Source organism: Megalops cyprinoides, chromosome 23, assembly GCF_013368585.1.
Source record: "Megalops cyprinoides isolate fMegCyp1 chromosome 23, fMegCyp1.pri, whole genome shotgun sequence".
NCBI lineage: Eukaryota > Metazoa > Chordata > Actinopteri > Elopiformes > Megalopidae > Megalops > Megalops cyprinoides.
In genome coordinates this window covers 3,864,662-3,885,185 of record NC_050605.1, presented here as the reverse complement: position 1 = coordinate 3,885,185, position 20,524 = coordinate 3,864,662, and positions in this window count along the sequence as shown.

The window sequence follows — 20,524 nt, the reverse complement described above, 5'->3', positions numbered from 1 at the left end:
TCTGGTTAAAAAGAGGGGGGAATTTCAGCAGCGACGTGAGCGTTCGATCTCTGGCCCTCGCAGGCCTTGGCTTCCCAAGTGTTTGGCTTCATCTTCCACTTAAACGTACGGAAATGTGTCAATTATTTAAGTGATGTGGGGTTTTTTGGAGTAGGGGTGCGAGGGTTTGCACAATGATATATCTGCGCTGACAGCTACCCCCCATCCCAGACCCCCCCTTTACACCCAGCCAAATCCTCATCCAGTGTTCTGTACAGAATTAACTTGGACTGGATCAAAGTCATTAGGAAAAAATCATTTGAATATGCTAATTCTGCCTCCCCCCCACTCCCATCCCCACCCCCACCCCCTACCCCCTTTCGATTAAAACCTGCTGATGTGTACGAACGTGATCCGGAGGAATGCAGAATGCCGACTGTGGATTATTTTAATAGCTCTTTGATTCGCCGGTTTTGTTCTACACACCTGATTAATGTAAATCAGTACATCAAAATGGAGCTGAATGCGGGGATTAATTAGCTCCCGTGCTCATTCATCATGCTGTTAAAAAATTCATTCATTTATTAATTGGACTTACTGTACAGAGAGCGACGCTTTCCGTTCGTTCTCATTTCCCCCCTGCTTACGCCCGCGTGCGGCCTCCACACCTGATTCAGGATCTTTCCTTCCATTTAAAACTTTGGATCGGCTCTCAATTGTGAATAACATTGCCGGATTACATTAACGCGATTTGAAACTGTTGCGAATGCATCGTAACACATTTTTTTATTTGTGGTATTGTAATGGAGGCTGAGCATGCTTTTTTTGCGTGTGTGATTTGTGCACATATAATTCATTCTGCTCTTAAGACAAAAAAGACAACAATGTCAGGCTACTGACAAAGCAAAAAGATAGTTTTCTTAATGTGGGTGCTGTAAAATCTGCCCAAATTAATGGTGGGTATCTGAAGTAACACTCTGTTAAATTATTAAGTTATGTGTGCATTTAATTGGTCATGTACTGAAGGGTGTACTGGTGCTGGGTTGAATTAGCAATGCACACAGGCCGCTGAAGACATCCAGACCTCCCCAGTGCGTGGCTGAGCTGAACCCCTGCTGAGTACTCTCTCTCTGGGTCCTGCGAGGGCTTAACATCGGCCTTCCCCCCGGTGGAGCTCCTCTTTGCGCACTGCGTAGCTTAGCATTGCCCCCTACTGAAACCTGAGCTCATCTCTCTCTCTCTCTCTGTCTCTCTCTCTCTCTCTCTCTGTCTCTCTCTGTCTCTCTCTCTGGCTCCTCATCTGCATTAAAAAGGGCAGCATATCTCAGGGCGACGGCCTGCTCGGACGATTCATCGGCATTACATTTAAATAAGGAAGGGGAATGGCACCCAATGTGCAGAAACAGCAGGGACTGTCCCTGTCTGTTGAGCGGCAAGAGGAACGCCCTGTTTACTGTGCAGTGACCTCTGGCAGGCTCTCAGTACTGTGGCATGGGCCATCCTGGCATTTGTCACTCTTCAGAACGATGAGAATGTCATCTTTGAAGCCTTGTTCCCTCATGAATCTTTTCATCCTGTGTTCTGGGGGCAGGCCCATGTGTTTGCCTGGGTAATTGGAGTTGGACATGATTGGATAATTTCATTTCATTTAATAATTAGCTTCCTTACCATGCATTACATTTTCACATGTAAGAACACTTTCTGTACTGCAGATAGGCATACCATTTCGACACCCCTGTTAAATCAAGTCAACATTTTACTAGAATTTTATATTCTGTTAATCAGAAGAACAATCCAGCTCAAGGATCATGAAATGCCTCCTCTTCAAAAAAAAAAAAAAAGAATAAACGAAAATTCTGGTTACTTAGTTGTTTTGTTTTTTCTCCTTGACTTTGCTAAATTAAGATAAGCTTAATTTGTTATCTATTTAAATGTGTTGCTAGCACTCATGTGCTGCCCTAGCATTCATGGTCAAAGCTCACATCTAACACCATAGTTACCACCAACCCCAAACTGCCAACAAAGACAAATGCTTTTCAGCAAGTGTTGGATTTACACCTTCAATGCACATGAAATGCTTTTATTTTCATTTTAATTTAACTTGTGCATGGATTTTGAAAACACAGCAAATAATATTGACTCTGTTCTTTCATCTCTTTACCAACCCGTAGATGTCTGAATAGAGGACAGCTGCTCTTCATAGAATTCCCTTGGCTATTTAGATGGAAAGCATTAACATCTCAGAGATTTCCAGATTCCAAATGTGTAAATGTAGATATCTGTACTGAACTGGTGTGAGTAATGATTTTAGGATGGGTGTCCATGTGTGTGGGACAATGTGTGTGTGTGTGTGTGTTTGTGTGTGTCCATGTGTGTGATCTGGGGTGGTTTGCACCACTCCCCACACTGCCCACTCCAGGAAACAGGAAGCCACTGTGCTATCAAAACAGCATAGTTATGGTGTGAGCATCAAAGACCAATTATTAAATAGGCTGACTTTTCACTTCCTCTGAATGACCCTCCTCGTGTGTTTTGAACTCGGTCAGACCTTCCCAAGTGGCCAAGATATCAAAGGAACTCTGTCTGAGAGACTGTGCTGGACATTAGCAATGTCTTTGGAAACTGCAACTCGTTATCTGATTGTCAGTCAAAAAATTTCGCATAAAAAAATAGATGCGATTTATTGTGCTATGATGCAGAGGAGGGGGATCTTAACAATCCCTCATGGAATTTATCAGAAGGTGAAAAAAAGGAGAAGGAGGGGTCTGAGAAAAAAATTCCATACCTATTTCACCCATTTTGCAAGAGAATGGCAAAAGACAGGAAATGTTGACATTCCAGAGATAATTACTGCTGGAGTGCAGTTTGGAACATTCTTTACTCTCTCCCAGTGACCGAAACATGGCCACCTGCTCTGACATGTGTAATGAGACACCTGTCACCATGACGACTACAAAAAAAAGAGATAAAACTGTGGTGAGGTCGTGGAGAAGGCCTTGAAGCCTGAGGCCATGGAGGAAAAGGCTGGAAGACCAAATAAAATGGCCACCCTCTTTGCTCTGGCTCACTTTCTCAGCTAGGCCCTGTTGGTTGAAATGTATATTGACAATGGCTTGTGGCGTTCATTTTTAAAATGAAATTCTTTCAGTTCCTAGAGACATGCATTAAGCTACCTGACTCTGCATGTCTTGCATGCAAATTTTGTCCCTGAAAATGGCTGGCTCATGTCAGTGTAGTCTAACACCCAAATAGGAAAATCCTCTTAATATCCCCCTAGCCTCACTAGCCCATTCAGGAACATAGTTTTAACAGTGTGTGCTTCGCGCAGACACAGTGGCACGTGGTTATGAAAACAAGGGATTTAGACATGGCGCGAAGGGGACACAAACCAGGTTCATCGCCAGTTTAATGTTTAGACCTTTCAAAGCAGCTCATACACTGGCCAGGCCGTGTGGAAAAAAAAAAAAAAACACAATCAGAATAACAAAGATTATGTTACTGTAATTGTTTTCTTTTTTCTTCAAATGACCTTGCCATATAAGAAAAGAAAAATATCATTTAACCAGCAGTCCTATTTTTAGCACAGGGCTTCTGCTGCATTCTCTCTGTCAGGAATCGGATGCTGTCCAGGTGTCCGTTGACACAGAGACAAGGCGGCACAGTCATTGAGTCGGCACATCTCTGGCACCCTTGGTTTAATATCTTTACAGTCAACCCCCCCACCCCACCCCCCAGGCCACTCTTTCCAGTGGTGCACAGCCCGGTGTGGATCAGTGGCAAGCGCAGCTTCAACTCCGGTTTCCTGTGTCCGGGCAGGCCTAAGGAATCGGGTGCCAAAAAGCAGGCCGCCGCGGTCCAGGAGTAATCCAGAGAAAATTCCTCCAGCTTCTGTATCACTCAGCCCACGCCTGCCACGGACCTGGCAGCCCGCGTTTCGGATCGGCTTTCGCGCCTCTCCTCCTGGACCCGCTCCCGGGCCGCCTTCTGGACGCTGGGAAAAAAAAAGAAGAAGAAGAAGAAGAAGAAGAGGGAGGCACTCCATCCACGATGGAGTCCAACATCCCGGCGTTTCTCGCTTTCGGGGGCGATAAACGCTTTCAGCTCTGCAGAGGGGAGGGTCAGCGTGGGGGGGAGTCCACTTCTGCTGTACATCCTCCACAAAGACAGGTCACCCCTGTCCCCTCCCCCCATTCACCTGTAACACAATCCCCCCTCTCTGTCCTCTCTCTCTCTGGGTTGCAACACTCAGATGTTTTTATGGGAATGCTTTTTTCCCCATCCCTCTACAGAGGATGCCAAACTAGAAAGGTTTGTTTCATTCATTTAGGGAACAAAATGGCGAGGGGAATGGAGGGAGGGAGGGAGGGAGGTTGCAGTGCGACGTTTGAATCTCTTCCCACTTATGTTCCTCCTTTGGAGGCCGCTCATAAAGCAACCGAAGCGCTCCGAGGACGGGAGTCTTCCAACCCTAATGGTATCTTAAATCTTTTTCTCTTGTGAGAGAGGGCTATAAAAGACATTAAAAAGATTTGTGGCCAAAGTGATGAATCGTAATTGTTCAATTAATCTTATTTTTTCAGTGCGGGAGATTCTTTTTTATTATTTGGGAGACTTTTACAGTTAGCATGACGTGACAAAAATGCCATAGCCAGCAAGAACTTGTATCGAAGATCTGAAAAATGTGTTACGCTCAAAATGTCAACCACTATGTTAACTACCACTGAGGCAAGGCAAACTGGGAGGTTTGTGCTGACTCAACAAATGAGGGCAAATGTTAAGGTGATCGCTCTGACTTGACCAGCCAGAGTGTCTTGAAACAATGTTTTAAGGAAACAATAGACTGGAGATAAACTTACAGTTGGAACCCTTAGCAGACAACCTGCAATTGATGCTAAAATATATAATTAAAAACCATATATGGGTTATGAAATTTTGATCGTTATCGTTCCCCCTTATTGGCATCAAAGTAATCCTTCCTGTTTGCTGTGAATACAATGTGAACCATGTGAGCGTCGGTGCAGGAAACTCCGAACGTCAACTATCGGTGTTGGTTCCCTCAATTCCCGTGTAAGCCTTTGGGGCTGAACTTTGAAGTGTTCAGAAAAGGAAGAATGGGGGAGAGGACAAGAGACCTTAGAATTATTTAATCATATGAAAACACACAGAGAACTTAAGTGTGAATGGAGACAAAAGCAAAATGCAGCGTTTTTTTCCTCCGTTACTAATGCTCGCAGCCCTCAGCAACGTTTTCATGTTTTCCCGATATCGGGAATGGATTGCCTTTGCCGCGCGCGAGCGAGTGTCCTGCGTCTTGTGATAGGGGTGGGGTGGGAAGGGGGGGGGGGAGTGTAAACCCTTCACAGCGTCTCTCCAGGCTACTAACGGGGACAGGAGAGGACGGGGGGAGAGATAAAAAGGCAGCGCGTTCTCCCTTGTAGTGTGGCATTTAAAAAAAAAAACCACACACACACACACAACCGTTAATCAGCTGTTCGTTTCAGCCCTTCCTGCGAAGCGGTCCTTGTCCTGCGATTCCCGTCCGCAGCACGTCCCACGCAGTTCTGTGCCTCCTTTGCGGAGCAATCAGCACTGTGGTGCGGTTCTTTTGTTAATTGCATCAAAACAGAGAGAAAAATGACATTTTCATGTCGTGAGAGGAATCCTCTCAGGTTTGCTTCGTTTATTTCTCTCCCTTGAAACAGGAATTGCAATCAGTCAGTATGCTCGAAGTATTTCAAATGTGAGTCTTAAAAAGTTTTATCATTGTGACTCTCTATAGGATGTCAAAACTTTGAGAAAGAAATTGGCAGACTAAATCTCTGACTTAGCTGTACACCTTTTGAGTATACCCCCTGACTGTACTGGAAACATTTTTGACATGGCTTTGTGAAAAGCTATGAAAAAAAAAACAGACTAAGGGAAAAAAATAATAAAAACAGTCATCTCAAAAAGCAGTGTGCTTGAAGCAAAGATAGACAGTCCACATTCACCATTTTTGTATAAAATTTCAGCTAATGCAGTGGTGGCGCCGGTTATGTGGTCATACGTTGGTGCTGTTGTTAATGTGTTTATACAACGTTCCCTCGCATTCCATTCTAAGAGTCTAAAAGCTCTGAACTCTAAGGGTTCAGTCACCCAGGACCCCTTCCATTCTCAAATAACTCCCCCCCCCCCACGCCATTCCACCTCTGTTTCATGACAGGGCTCGGACAGATAATGAAACGCAATCATTCTTATTGTTGGGCAGCGGTGTGATGGCAGCTGTGGTGATCAAGGGCCTGGACATGTGATCGGGAGGTTGTGGGTTCAAGTCCCAAGTGGTGCTGCCCCCCTCCCCCCCCCCCAGCAAGTAACCAAAAGTAGATTCATTTAGGGTATCTTAGTTGGATGGCATGTGAAACTGTCAGCTCTGTCACTGTGGGTGATGGTAGGTGGTAAGAGAGGAATGTAATATTTTTTGCTTTGAAAACTTTGGCGGGCCACATGCAGACCACTTACCTGCATCAGTTTACAGTATCATTGGCCACCTATTCAGCTGTCTCCTTGCCCTTCTCCATCAGTATTGAAGAGTAAGTGCTTGACCTGTTTTATGAGGCTGTTGTACTTATTATTGAGGATGAGTGCTCTCTCTCTCTAACCAGTACAGTGGAGCCCATATGAATTACCTGTGGGGGGATCATATCTGTCATAAGTCATAAGATTTATCCATTTCAACACAATTGATGATTAATAATTGATGACCTACAGAATGATTCTGTAGGTAATATAGCATGAACCAAACAAGGTGCTGTTCCATCAAAAGCCATTGGGAAGCTGATAATTCCCGCATATATGTGTGTGTGTGTGTGTGTGTGTGTGTGTGTGTGTGTGTATCCTTCCATCTTGTTCACAGTAATAGGAGCCAATGAAGTTCAGCCCGGCCTCTGAGTGGCCAATCCCCTGTGAGAGTATGGTGGCAAGCTCTCAGCCCGTCCTTGTTTAAGCAGCAGTTTAGGTGGTGCGTAGGCACTACATCACCTCATTACGGCAGTTCTGCGATACTTCAGCGGCCCGTCTGTGTCTTTTCAGCAGGGCCCATTGGATCTGTAATGGCTGCGCAGTAATTCATATCTCTGTGTCCCTGTTGGATTGAATATGGCCACTTTATCATCTTTGATCTTGTCTGCTATGCAGTACTGTTGAATGTTTAAGTGGTCTGGTGCTTGATAGTTTTATCAAAAAACAACCATACTCCTCACATGTCCATCCCTCATATTTAGACGCTTGATGCTTGATTGTTTATTTAGTGCAGAGCTGTTTTTTGTGCTCACACACCTCCCATGGGAGAAGCCTTGGCAGGCTAGCTAACGCTGTGGAATGCAGGATTCCTTGTCTGTGAGCTGGTCTCTCTCAGTCTCTTGTATACTAAAGGACCAGTCTCTCTCTGTCTCTTCCATTACGTAGCTGATCTCTCTCTAGCATACACTAATGAACTGATCTCTCTGTCTCACATACTAAGGAGCTCTCTCATACACTAAGGATCTGATCTTTCTGTGTCACATGCTAAAGCACAAGTCTCTCTGATATACTAAGGAATAAGTCTCTTTCACAGGCACTGAAGTGCTGGTATCTCTCTGTCTGTAACAAATAAAGGAGTTGATATCTCTCTGTTATACACCAAGGAGCTGGTCTCTCTCCCTCACAAACTAAGGAGCCTGGTTTGATTCATGAAGTGTTTGATGGGAAATGTAGTTCCTGGGGCTTCACATTTTACCATTAAATTTGACATTATATCCCCCCCCCCATCTGCCCACAGTTTCTATAAACGTATCAGGCTACTTTTTAACAATGTAGCTCAATACATAGTAACAGCAAAACTCACTTGTGACAAAAAGGCCTTCAAAGGATCTAGGAAAGCAACCCAACCGAACGCTTAAGCCATTGTGACATGGCGCTCAACCCAATCCCGCAAAATCACACCGGTGTAAAGCGGGCCTCACCTTTCTTTCCTCCCTTTCTTTGCAACAAAGGTGCAAATCTCCTGTGGGTAGGAGCTCATCGGTTTGTCTTTCTGACAGGTGTACTGTGCGCGCCCCGATGTCTCAACAAGAAGTTAGTGGATAAGCGCTTTCAACATCCCGCGTGTCAGACGTCAGAAAAAGCGAGGAATAAATCAAATGTATTTACACTACAAAGATCCATTCGAACCGCCATTGTGTCAGGATTATATTAATGACTTCCCAGCATCCCCTCATCAAGCGCTCGTACAATAAGGTCAGATTTAGCACCTTCAGGTGTTGTGAATGGGAGAATTCCACAGAAAAGAAGGGTTCAGATAAGTAGCAGATACTAAAAGCCCGCGAAGCGAACGAACAAATACCTGAACTGACATTGCAAACGGACTCCGATTAGGTGTGAAATGACAGCGTGTTTGATTTTTGTTTATCGTGCAGTTGTTGACGGAAAGGGAGAGGTATGGGGAAATATGGATCTGTTTATTCTATTATTCATGGTGTATCTTATTGTCAACCTGATGTGCTTAAAATTCATGTCACCCGGAGCTTTGTGCCCCGTGAGAGCTTACAAAATGGATATGTTTACCTTTCCCGAAAGCCAGCATTGAATACCTTTTTCCGTCTGAAACGGGGGCTTATTAAATATGATGAACGGAACTGTCTTAACGCTTTATCTTTTTCCATTGTGTTTGCTGTCGATATCTGCGCCGTGCCAGGCTCGCTAATGCTGTTTTCGACTGTAGTCGGCAAAGATAAACAAGCTTGTGATTTTCTTTCCCGTAGTTATGTATTTACGTCCTTTGATCATCGCGCCGTCAATCAAAGTGTCCAGGATACCTCCTCCTAAGACACCATCTAAATAGTCTGCTTTTAAGGACAACAGTTTGCAGGGTGTGAAAATTGTTCATGTGGCCCAATTCTGTTAATGCACGTGTGTTATTAGATGAAGTAAATAAGTTCTACAAAATAAACTCTTATTGAAAGCTTCATTAAATATTTTCAGCATCGGTTTGGCCTATAGTTGATTGTTCATGGGCTGCCCTTGTCTGACTGCGTTGCATAAGCACTGAATCGTCACGCTAGCCAGAGATGTGATGGCCACACATGGAAAAGTAACTTAACCAATCACATGTGAAGATTAGTGAGGGGTTTTTATTGTTGCGGGGAAAACTTGCATGCATGAATAAGATTTTTTTATTTTCAGAGCGTATAACTGAGGCACATTAGGCAATAACCTGACTGGTTATTTTTGCAGATCAGAGCTCAAAAGTGGTTTCCTAATAACTGTCATTTCAAATAGCTCATGACTGTTGTGTGTATTGAAAATCTGGGGTGTATTGTTAGACACCACAGAGTACAACTGTATCATTACTATACATAGGCCTACTTATGCATATATGTGCTGATGTAATATTCATATCTCTTGATTGAGAATGTGTCTGAGATCCTTAGTTTGAGAATCAAATCCTTTTACAAGCCGTCTAAAATATTTAAGCCCTGAGTTTCAGCCAAAATACTTGTTTTCCCGAGACGCATGCTACTGGTATCATTAGCCAAGATTACCCGAGTCTGATCTCCTGCTGAAGTTTTAATGTAGGTAAGTGTGTAGTCGAGAGAGTGAAATGACAAGGATTTACTTGCTGCGGCTGGAAACAAAAAACTAAGTTGGATGGGGAGAGATCTTAGCGCTGCATCGTTCTTTTTTTTTTTACTGCCAAAACCGACTGCGAGCATTAATCAAAGGACAAAGCGCACACAAGCTCGCACTTATGTATCTCTCCTTAGCAGCGGTTCAAAACGGGGTTCGTTTGAAACAGATTAAAAATTGTCCACGAAGTGATGCATTGCAATTGTCAGACGGAGGTGCAGGGGGGATCTTTTGCATAAAAATCCTTTCTCTCATTCGCTCCTCCGCTATCTGGATGGAGATGGGGAAGTCGCTAATCCGCCCCGCAAAAAAGCATTTTCATCAGTTACAAACAAATAGGAGACCCCCCCCCTCTCTCTCTCTCCCTGTACTAAACCTAAACATGTTTAACTGAGCTACAGTGGGTCTCAAAGTTCCATTGGCATGCTCTTGTATCCTGTGCTCAGAGCTGGGTGTTGGCCTTCAGTTCCACCCTGCCGGGACCCAAAAGCCTCGTGGACGGTCATTGTTGCCGACCCTCCCGACGAATAAAAGGATGTGGTCGTTTGGCATTGACATTGCTGCGGTGCTGCGGTCGGGCCATCCTGCCTTGGCCTGCCTGCGATTTGAATGCGCTTTCATTACAGCTATGATTGAGTCCCATTCACCTCATTGCTGCAGAGCCCACAATGTGTACCCCACAAATACTGGCAGTTCTGCAGATATGGATCCGGCAGCGTTTCTATACCCAAACCGAGGTGAATGATTAAGCAGCAAAATGCTCACATTTGCCTGCATGTTTGCTGCATGAATGGGAAGGTAAAATTGTTATGAACCACACAACCTGCAAGCATGAAACGACACCGCCTGTTTACAAAAGCTGCAAGTAGACTGTGCTGGGACTGTGTATAAATGAAGTAAGGGCTTCTGGGTATTGGTCCCATGTGGTTGTACGCCTTAACATATGATTTCCATGCCCTGATAGGTACTGCAGAATGTCTGTAGGAAGAAGTCTGTGGAACTAACTGACCTTAGATGTAATGAAGGTGGGTGTGTGTATTTATGAGAGTTTGTGTACGCATGAGATAGAATGAGAGACTGTGTGTGAATTTGTGAGACTGTGTGTGTGTGTGTGTGTGTGAGACAGAATGTAAGACTGAATGTGTGTGTGCGAGAGAGAGAATAAAAGACTGTGCCTGTGAGAGAGAGAGACAGAATGAGGCTGTGTGTGTGTGTGTGTGTGTGTGTGTGTGTGTGTGTGTGTGTGTGTGTGTGTGTGTGTGTGTGTGTGTGTGTGTGTGTGTATGAGACAGAATATAAGACTGAGTGTGTGTGTGTGAGAGAGAGATTGAGAGACTGCGCGTGTATGTGAGACAGAATGAGACATCGTATCTGTGTGTGTGTGTGTGTGTGTGTGTGTGCGTGTTTGTGTCTGTGTGCGTGCGTCACACAGGGTGAGGGCGGTGATTGTGTCCTTGTGTACCTCCCTGAGCCCTGTGGGGCTTGTTCAGCAGCACCAACAGGGAAAAGGAAGTTAGAGCAGTGAGCAGAAAACCCCCCTGAAGAAGTGGGGAATTATTAGTTCCTGCATTTCATGCCAGGTTTATCAGCCACTGTAACACGGCCATGGCTGCGGCACTTTTGTTGTGAAAGGCCTCAGCGCCTGACAGGATCTTGAACGCAAATCTCCAGGTCCATTGGCTCTTTCGGCACGCTCTGTTCTTCTTTGCATCACTTTATCTCCCACTGTATTGTGGGCCGAATAATTATGTCAGCCATCATTAATTAATTCTCCCTCGTCGTTGCGCTTGTCGGTTCAGAGCGGTCCCGTTAATGTTGTTTTTCCATCGCAACAATCGGTATCTCCACGGTAACTGCTCCTAGCCACAATTCACATCCAACGCTATCAGCTGGCAACTCCTGCACGCACGCCGGGCGGGAAACAATTCGCCGACGAAGCGTGACACGCCCCTCTCGCTGTGTTCCCCTCGACCCGTGCAAATTCAGATTACGACCTGGGGGCGCATTAGAGACGACAGAGCGATCTGATAGATATTACTTATCTTTACCTTTGTGTGTCGCGCTCCGTGCGACAAGACACCTGGAGGACTGTCTGCGCTGGAATTAGATTAGCCATGTACTCCTACACCCCCCAACAAGAGGACAAAGAAAAGTGAAATTAGGACCGCAACTTTGTATTTTTCCCTTTGCTTCTAATCAACACTCATTATGTGACGGTAGGCTGCGTCCCCGTCCACGTTTTTGCACACTTTCCCTAGGCACTTACCCTCAAAATGGCGCCGAGTCACGTGGGTGAGGATATCCCAGTCTACAGAAGGAACTTTCACTTGGCCTTAGTTGCTCCTTTTAAGCCAGTATACAAGCTTGTACCCTTCATGCTTGGTGTGGCATCCCAGGACCCCTTTGGTTCCTCATTTCAGGGTGTGCGTTTGCACAGACTGCTTTTTGTAAATTTAATTCTCAAGTGGGGTAAGTGCGGTAGAAGTTCTGTCACTTCTTTCCCTGTGGTCGTGATGTTTTTCAGAACCTATGCTCTTTTGCATTTTTCCTGGAACAGGGAAATGTCTTTCTCTCCACCCTCTTGTCCACCCCTCACTACCCCCCCCCCCCCTAAAAATTTCTTACCGTTATGAATTTGATAAATAATTCCCGCATACACATTAGACTCCCTGGGCTCCGCGCACATCGGCCTAAACCTTCCCCCCCACCTCCTGTGTAAATGATTATAATTCCCCAGCTTACAGTTCTGGTTAGACAGTTCTATAATTAAATTGTCACTGTGAGGGTGATTAGGAACTCCTTCTGAAGCGTGCCCTGTTAACGGCCCGTCTCTCGACTCCACATCACCTCCCCGCCTGCCACCACCGCCAACGCCATTGAGTCCATGAATTTTTATGGGGACAAGACATTTTCACCCCCCGCCCCCCCCCAAAAAAAAACAGCCTGTGGAGGGTGAACTGAACTGAAGCCCCTCCATCCCGGGCGCTGAGGTTGCCTCAAAGTCTGGCAACGCACAAATCCCCGACTCCCCCCCATCGTATAGACTCTCAGCAGCTTCTGAGGTGACAAGAGGAACCAGAGCTGGAGTCAGACCTGCTGGAGTCAAGGGGGTTCCCATTCGCCAGCCTGATTTATGACCTTACAGCTCCATGCCTGGAATAATGCGCTGTAGATGAAATTGCAAATCCACTGGAGATAATAGACAAATCTGTTCAGGAAGGAAAACTGGGGAGGAAAAAAATCCCTCGTAAATAGACAGTCGCTGCGCGTTTTCGGTTGCCTTTAAAGCGCAGTAATACTGATAAGTAATTATCCTAGCCCAAAGGCAGATTTGGCTTTGCGTTTTTTTTAAAAAAAATACATTTGTATGATATGTTTGCCATACATAAACCTTTAAAGCATGGATTGTGGACTCAATTCGCGATCTAATAATTAAATTAGCGCAAGTATGTGGAATGTCGTGTTTGTTAAATGAGTGGTTCTGCCCTGATCTGTGGTATTTTCTGCTTTCATTGTTAATAATCTAATAACTAACATTTGCTGTAATCACTTTGAACACACAGTTAATACACTTGAATACACTGCTTTAGATGATGATATTAATATCTCTGTGTTGTAATACCAAAGGGGACAGGATAGAGAGATATTAATTTCGTCATCGCCTTTGACTATTGTACCAAAGGTATTGTGTTGTAATACCAAAAGGGAGAGAACAGACACTGGCAAAATTATGAGTGTGAGGGGAAACTCGAGGAGTTCAAACAGGAAACAAGAAATTACGCTGGATTATGCAGATACAGGTACAGGTGTTTTGTCTTTTCATCACCGTTCAACAGGCTCTTCTCAGGACATTGATTCTGACCCCATAACCGCTTATGCAATAAGATGCATCACATGCTTAGCTTCTGACTCCTGCTCCAGGTGACATAAAATGTCATGCTTGACCCACCTGTCACATGACCACCATGATTTCTGTGGCCCCATGCTCGTCACCACGCCAATATGGCAGCGTCACCGGTTCTGCTGGCTCACTGGGGACCCAGAGGAATCGCAGGCATGCTGGTGACGAAAGCCGACGTGTTAAAAACTGCTAATCCCTAAACGGCAGTTTGGCTCCCCTGACATGACTGGGTGCCCCCATCTCTCAGACGCCTCCAGTTCGGCCTTCCACGTCCTCCGCCGTGACGCTGTCAGCTCTTGCATGCAATTACAGGATCCCTTGTGACCCGTACCCCCCCCCTCCCAATCCCACACCCCTGCCCCCACCCCCAGGTGGGGGAGCGGAGCCGCCCTCCCGGGCTACGTGACTTTGGAGACAGCAGGAATGTGAGGCATCGTGGGAAGGAGGAGGTGGGGCTCAGGAGTGACACCCTGAGCTGGGGTGCCTCGGGTCGTTCTTTTCACACGGGTGAACCGCACCTACTGGGGTGACGTCACCCGTGACAGGAAACCATGCTGGGAGTCACACTCCTGGAAGGGTACAACTGCCATACCTGTGGACATCTTTTCAGTTCTTAGAAAAGTATTTTCTATGTGTGTGTTCATGTGTGTGTGGCCGTGTGTGTGTTGCATAATGAAAAGGAATTGAAAATGGTGCCTGACCAAAATTCCATAAATCCTGAGGTACTGTTACGTGTTTTCAACCAGCTAAATGCTTTACGGCCTGTCTTTTTTGAATTATAGGTGAGAGAATGACCCAGAACTCGTTGGGCCTTATGCTGAAATATTCCGGATTCCGTCACTCCCTCCCTGGCGGTGTTGCTGTCACTCACTTTGACGTTAGTGACATTTCCGCTGCTCTGTAAGGTCAGCGAAATCGCTTCGGTGAAATGCCGTGCTGGAAACGACAATGCTTCCAGACTGTCCCTAGAAGGCTGAGGAGGTATAGAGTCCGTGCCCTGGCATGATTAGCCGTTGTTTACTGGAACATTCCTCCGTCCCTGTTCCACTCAGGTTTTCCCCTCTTTTGACTCATCGCTGTGAAAATGATTTTTGTTTGGCCACCTAAAACCCATACCCGTGCCAGTCTGCCCAAGAGGGAGAGACAGAGAGAGAGAGAGAGGAAGAGAGAGAGAAAGAGAGAGGGGTAGAGTGTATCTTAGAGGGAAGGAAAGCAAAAGTAAGGGAGGGAGTGTCTATGATAGAAGGAGCAATGGAGAGAGGGGGAATAGAGGGAGAGGTAGAGGGGGATAGACAAAGAGAGGGAGTGAGGTAGATGGAGAGGGAGAGAGGCAGAGGTAGAGGGTCGACAGGTAGATCGTTATAGAAATACAGGAAGAGGTAGAGGGGAGAGGGGGTAAGGGATAAAAGGAGAGAGAGGAGCTAGAGGGACAGGTAAAGGAGGGCAGATGGAGAGAGGGAGAGTTAGAGGGAGAGAGTGAGTGAGGTAGATGGGGATAGGAGGGAGAGGTGGAGGAGATAGAGTGAGATGAAGGCAGAGAAAGAAAGTGAGAATAAGAAAGATACAGACTGACAGAAGGAGAGCGAGAATGGGAACATGGAGGGAGTGGGAATGGGAGAGAAAGGTACAGAGGGAAGGAAAAGGAGAGAGGTGGGGGGGGGGTGGAGTGGAGGAGGGGGGAGAATGGAGTCAGAATCCTGCAGACGCTGAAAAAAATAAACAGTTTGAGCTTAAAGGATATTATGTCTCAAGCTTAGTGCAGCTCAGTATACATAAGAATGTGGAAAAGCCATGTAAATAGATGTGTGTTTACCTGTCTGCACGTCCCAAATTAATCACCGGCGCGGCAGCGCGCCCACCGCGCCCCCGGCCCGCGTGACTGTAAACACTGCTAAAAGCTACTGGGTTGGCACCATTTTGTTTTGGTTAAGGCTGAAGATGACTGATTGGCCCCGAGCCCCGTGGGGAAGAGGTGAAGGGGATAATGGATAGCTGAGGGGGGTGGTGGGGGGGAGGGTGAAATGATTTGGTGTGAGATCTGCGGAGTGAAATGATTCGGCACGGGAGCACGTGCTTAGGGGTGGGATATTATGGGATGGAGCTGCCAGTTTAGAGGTGAAATGACATGGTGCGGTGCCGCGTTTTTTGGGCAGAATAATGTGGCACAGAATTGAAAGAAATGGAGGGGAAACATTGTATAGGGGATGCATTTTTGGGCTGAAATGGTTCAGTGTGAGAGAATATGTTTAAGGGGAAATAATTCAGTGCAGCAACACATGTTTTGGGTGAAATGACTCAGGAATACCTGATTGGGGTTAAATTATTCAGTGCCCGAGTGTATGTTTGGGGTGATAACAGTACAGTACCTGAGTGTGCATGTGGAGAAATGGGTGTTCATTCGTGAACCCAGTACGACCAATTGTAGTCCAACCAAATTCTTCCTGCCTGTCACAGCGATGTGGCCTTTGAGCTGTATGTAAAAAAGAGCCAGGTGCCATTCGTTCGCCATTTCTGTTATGAAATTTACCTCAGTCCCGCTTCCGTGGAAATAATTTGAATTCCCCCTCGGATTAGGGGAGCTTTCGGGCGCCGTATGAATTCGGGTTTGGATTACCGGTTGATGCGGAGACGGAGGCAGAGATATTTTTAAAGGCCCTCATTATCATTCGCATTCACATACCTGTCGCGATAAATGTTTTTTTTTTTATTTTAATAAATGGTTTAATTTAATTTATGCTCCGAGTTTAATCAGAAGGCATGGATTCTGAGGCTATGCCGAGAGACGTTGGAAGAACATTAATGACTCTACGGATCACAGACCAGGTATTACCGCGAAGGTTCCTTTGATTTTTGGGAAATTTAAATTCCTCACACCTTTTTTTCTCTTAGCTAGAATGATCCCTGCATATAAACCTATCAGGATCACCGGTTGCAGACACGCAAGGTTTCGGTATTCACGTTGGAAAGAGACAGAATATTAAATATTACCGGGGGGGGGGGGCAATCTCGTTTTAATGAGCGTTAATAAACCGTCTGACTACCTTACCCCCGAGAAGGATTTCGTATTCAGATTGTCGGATGTACTTTTCAACCTTCGCCGTCCTATACAAGACTGTGGCTGCACAGAGACCAAAGGAATGTGTGAGGTGTACATAATTTTAGAGTTGACTGTTTCACTGTGTCTTAAGTTCATGCAGTGCCTGAAATTCTGAGCTAGCCAAACTTATCACTTTTGAATGACTGAATGACGTGGTGTTCAGAGTTGAAGAAATGTCCTCCATCTCCTCCTTCAGAAATGGAGGAGATGAAGAGGGATGCTTTTATGGTGTGAAGTCGTGGTAATGTGGTGAGAAGTGTTTGAAAAATGAATCTGTAATACGTTGAGCCTACAGTGGCTGGACACAGTGGCAGGAGTGTCACAGGCCATCTTGCCTGTAGTGAAAAAATAGTTTTGTTTTATTTTTTTCCTTTTTTCCCACTTCTAGAGGCTTGGATATTTTTCCTGAAAAAGCATACTGGATTTCTTAAACCTGAAAAACCTGAATTTAGACACATTTATGTTCAGTAATGTCATGATGTTAAGGAGAAAGACATGCTTATTATGTTCTTTAATGGTGTTCAGGAAAACACAGTTACGGTGTGATGTTCAGGTGAAAGCTGTGGGAAGTGTGTAATGTGTGACACTGTGTACCTCAGCCTCACTTTCTCGGGAAGCCCATGTTCTCTCTCAGACCACAGTGAAGGAGGTGGTGCAAAGGCTTGTGGGACCTTTCCTCTGTGGGCGTGGGATGTCCATGGTGACTAATGTGACTGGTGTTGGGAGGAAAGCAGACAGTGCAGTGTAATTACAGTCCATGCCATGCTTGCAAATATACTTCCTTATGAGGGTGTTAACCTTTTACTGAAACTGTAAAAACTGCACTAACATTAACAGTTAGACATAGAATATACTATATTTGCATTACATTAATACTGAGGTCTGTGGATATAAATGGCACTTGCATTATATTTGCGTTGAGTCTGTAAGTTTACACTACATGAACAGTACAGTTACACAGACCCTACATTTCCACCTGCAGTTGAACAGCATTTACATCAAGACTGTGGTATGTTAAGCCCCCGGTCTAGCGGCGATAGGGCGCAACATAAATAGTGAATTCCAGTGAACAACTGATTACCAGACTAGTTCAGGGAAACAGTTGAGGTTTTATTCCCATAAACCAGGGTGCACCCAGGCCAAAATAATAAACAAAACGAAACTACCTAGGAAACCCGTAATAGCCATCCTAGGCAAACAAAAGACAACCAAAAAAAGACAAAGGCTTACTCTGACTCCCTAACTACTCAAAAAACAGGAGAAAAAGATAACCAAAACAACAACAACAAAAGAAAGGCAGCTCACCCCTACTACTCCCCAGGTGTACGTACAAATAGTGAAACTCTTCTCTATCGCCGGGTATCTCCTCTTTGTCACCACAGGTCGGCTCTTTTGAAACTCCCGCTGCCTCCAGGAGCCAGTGGGCAGAGGTGGGCTTCCAGCCAATCCCTTCGCCGCACATCTGTAATGGTGGCAGCACATTAATGCTACAGGGTACAATAAATATACAGTATTTTCACAATGAATCTGTCAAATTACAGTAAATGTACAGCACATTTACACTGAATCTACTGGGTCACAGTAAAGTTCAGTACGTTTCAGCAAGAGTCTGTTAGATAACAGTGCAGCCTCAATGGGAGGCATAATTCTCCAGCTAAAGTCAAAGTGTCTGCACTTCAGGAGTTGGCGTGCAAATCCACTGCTATTAGTACTGAGGGCCGTGAAGTTGCTAGACACTCATACAGTGCATATGTGCTCAATACGAGTAACAAGGAACGTTAACCTACTTTATTTGGCAGGCGGTATACAATGCTTTGTTACAGTTTTTACATGCGGGGACATAAATCCGTGCTGCAGCACTAGTCTGAACTTTGACACCTCTCCACTGTGTTCTCCCTGACGCGTTTCTTCTCCCCAAGTTAATTCCCCTCAAATCGAAACTTCTAAAGTCGACCGTTTCCCACAATTCCATCCACCACCCGTCTTTCTTTCATTCCAGAAGGGAGGAAGGGGCTTTTTAAAGAACCTACAATATAAAGTGCAGATGATTAGCAAGGGGGGGGGGATTGATTCCATGTTACTTTGACATTGTGTCTCAGCGATTATAAAAGGCAACCAATGCCTCTTGCTCTAATTGCATGTCCCCTTCCCCCCTCCCCTGATGTGTGTTCCTCCCTCTCGCATAGTGCAAAGACACATTTCGACATCCTTCCCCCCAGATCCCATTTCAAAAAGCCGATCCACTCCATAATGAGTTTTTAAGGGGCATAATGACGCAATATTATATTTTGATACAAAAACCCACCGTTTTGTCTTTTTGAGGCATCAAGTGTGGGCATAAGGATCGCTTCGGGGGGGGGGGGGGGGCACGCGCTCGGGGGTGAGCTGGAGGATTAAGGTCTAATTTTTGCAGATTTCCGCATCGAAAATAGGCGCTCCAACAGTTTCGCCGGGACTTTTAATTAAACATCCGTAATTATGCCCGAAATCTAACATTTAAAAGAAGGAGCAAATTAACGCTCATTTCATCTGGCTAATTATCAGACAGCTCCGATGCGCGCACAGTATGGGGCAGTTATCGTTCCCGTGGCAGTGGAGTTGACTCGCACCGAGGTACTAAATTCTGGGCCAATTAAGTAGGAAAGTTTGGAAAATAAAAGATGAAAAGTTATTTGACAGTGTAAAAAAAAGAACACTCCTAGCAAAGTTCAATCTGATTGTCACTAAACAATCCACATCTTCCTCATTCTTATTTAAGTTTTCATATTTCTCTTCTTTTTCAAAGCTGAATGCATGAACAACCGGGCCTGAAATGTAGGTGGAAAAAGAAGGCCACAATATTTGCAGGAACGGTGGGTCATTTCAGATGTGAGCTTAACTGATATTCCTTTTCTCCAAATGCCGGGGTTTAGATCACTTCGGCGGGGGTGAGGTTTAGGGAAAAGTAATAGAGGAATCATTTCAGCATTTCAGCTGTTACGGCTTAGGGCTCAATCTCCTGGCCGGTGGTGATGATGGCGGAGTTGCCATTTGGGAAAGATGATTACGGCGTGTTATTCATGTGCAGTATTTTGGTGAACGGCTTGCGAATCAGGATTTCCTGCTGGGAGATGGGAAGACCAAATGCATCCGCTGTGTGTTAAATTCACTAAACCAGTGAGGTAAGCGAAATGGGAAGTTAATAAACTCCCATTTATTCCATGTGTATTCATGAGGTTCAAACAGCCAACCTGCACAGAATTCCACTATGACAGGGGCTGGAAGCGGGGAGATGCAAACAAACACACAGAAAGATAGATGTATTATAATTTTACGTAATTTATAGATGTGCTGTAGATTTATGGATATCTATGACATGACATATCATATAGATACATGATATATGATCTCTGATAAGACAGAAAAAAATCATTTTATTGTTATACTTTCATCTTAATTCACAGAGCAAATCCATAAACATGAATTTTAAATCAGTAAACATGAGGGCCACATTTATTCACACCTTTAAGTACCTTTAAAACAGATTCCGGTAAAAATGCATCTATACCATCATGCTGCCTATTGGAGGCTTAGTGGAAGCTTCTGGAACTATAGAGGCATCCAAAGGTTTCCTGTTTCCATGTGGTATGAAAGGAAATGTACTGACTGTCAGGCCACCCATGACGCAGGTTGCTGCACAGGTTAACTAAGGTAAGTCATGCAAACCTGCAAGTTCATCTATGGAAGTGTGTGTGTGTGTGTGTGTGTGTGTGTGTGTGTGTATTGGAGATGTTGTCCCACATGACCGGCTTGTGTTGGAGATAAATCTTGTCAAATTTGGTAAAATAATAATAAAATAATAATAATCACAATAATAATAATAATAATAAGTGGAACTCCTGTTTTTTCTCTCTCCTGTCTGAACC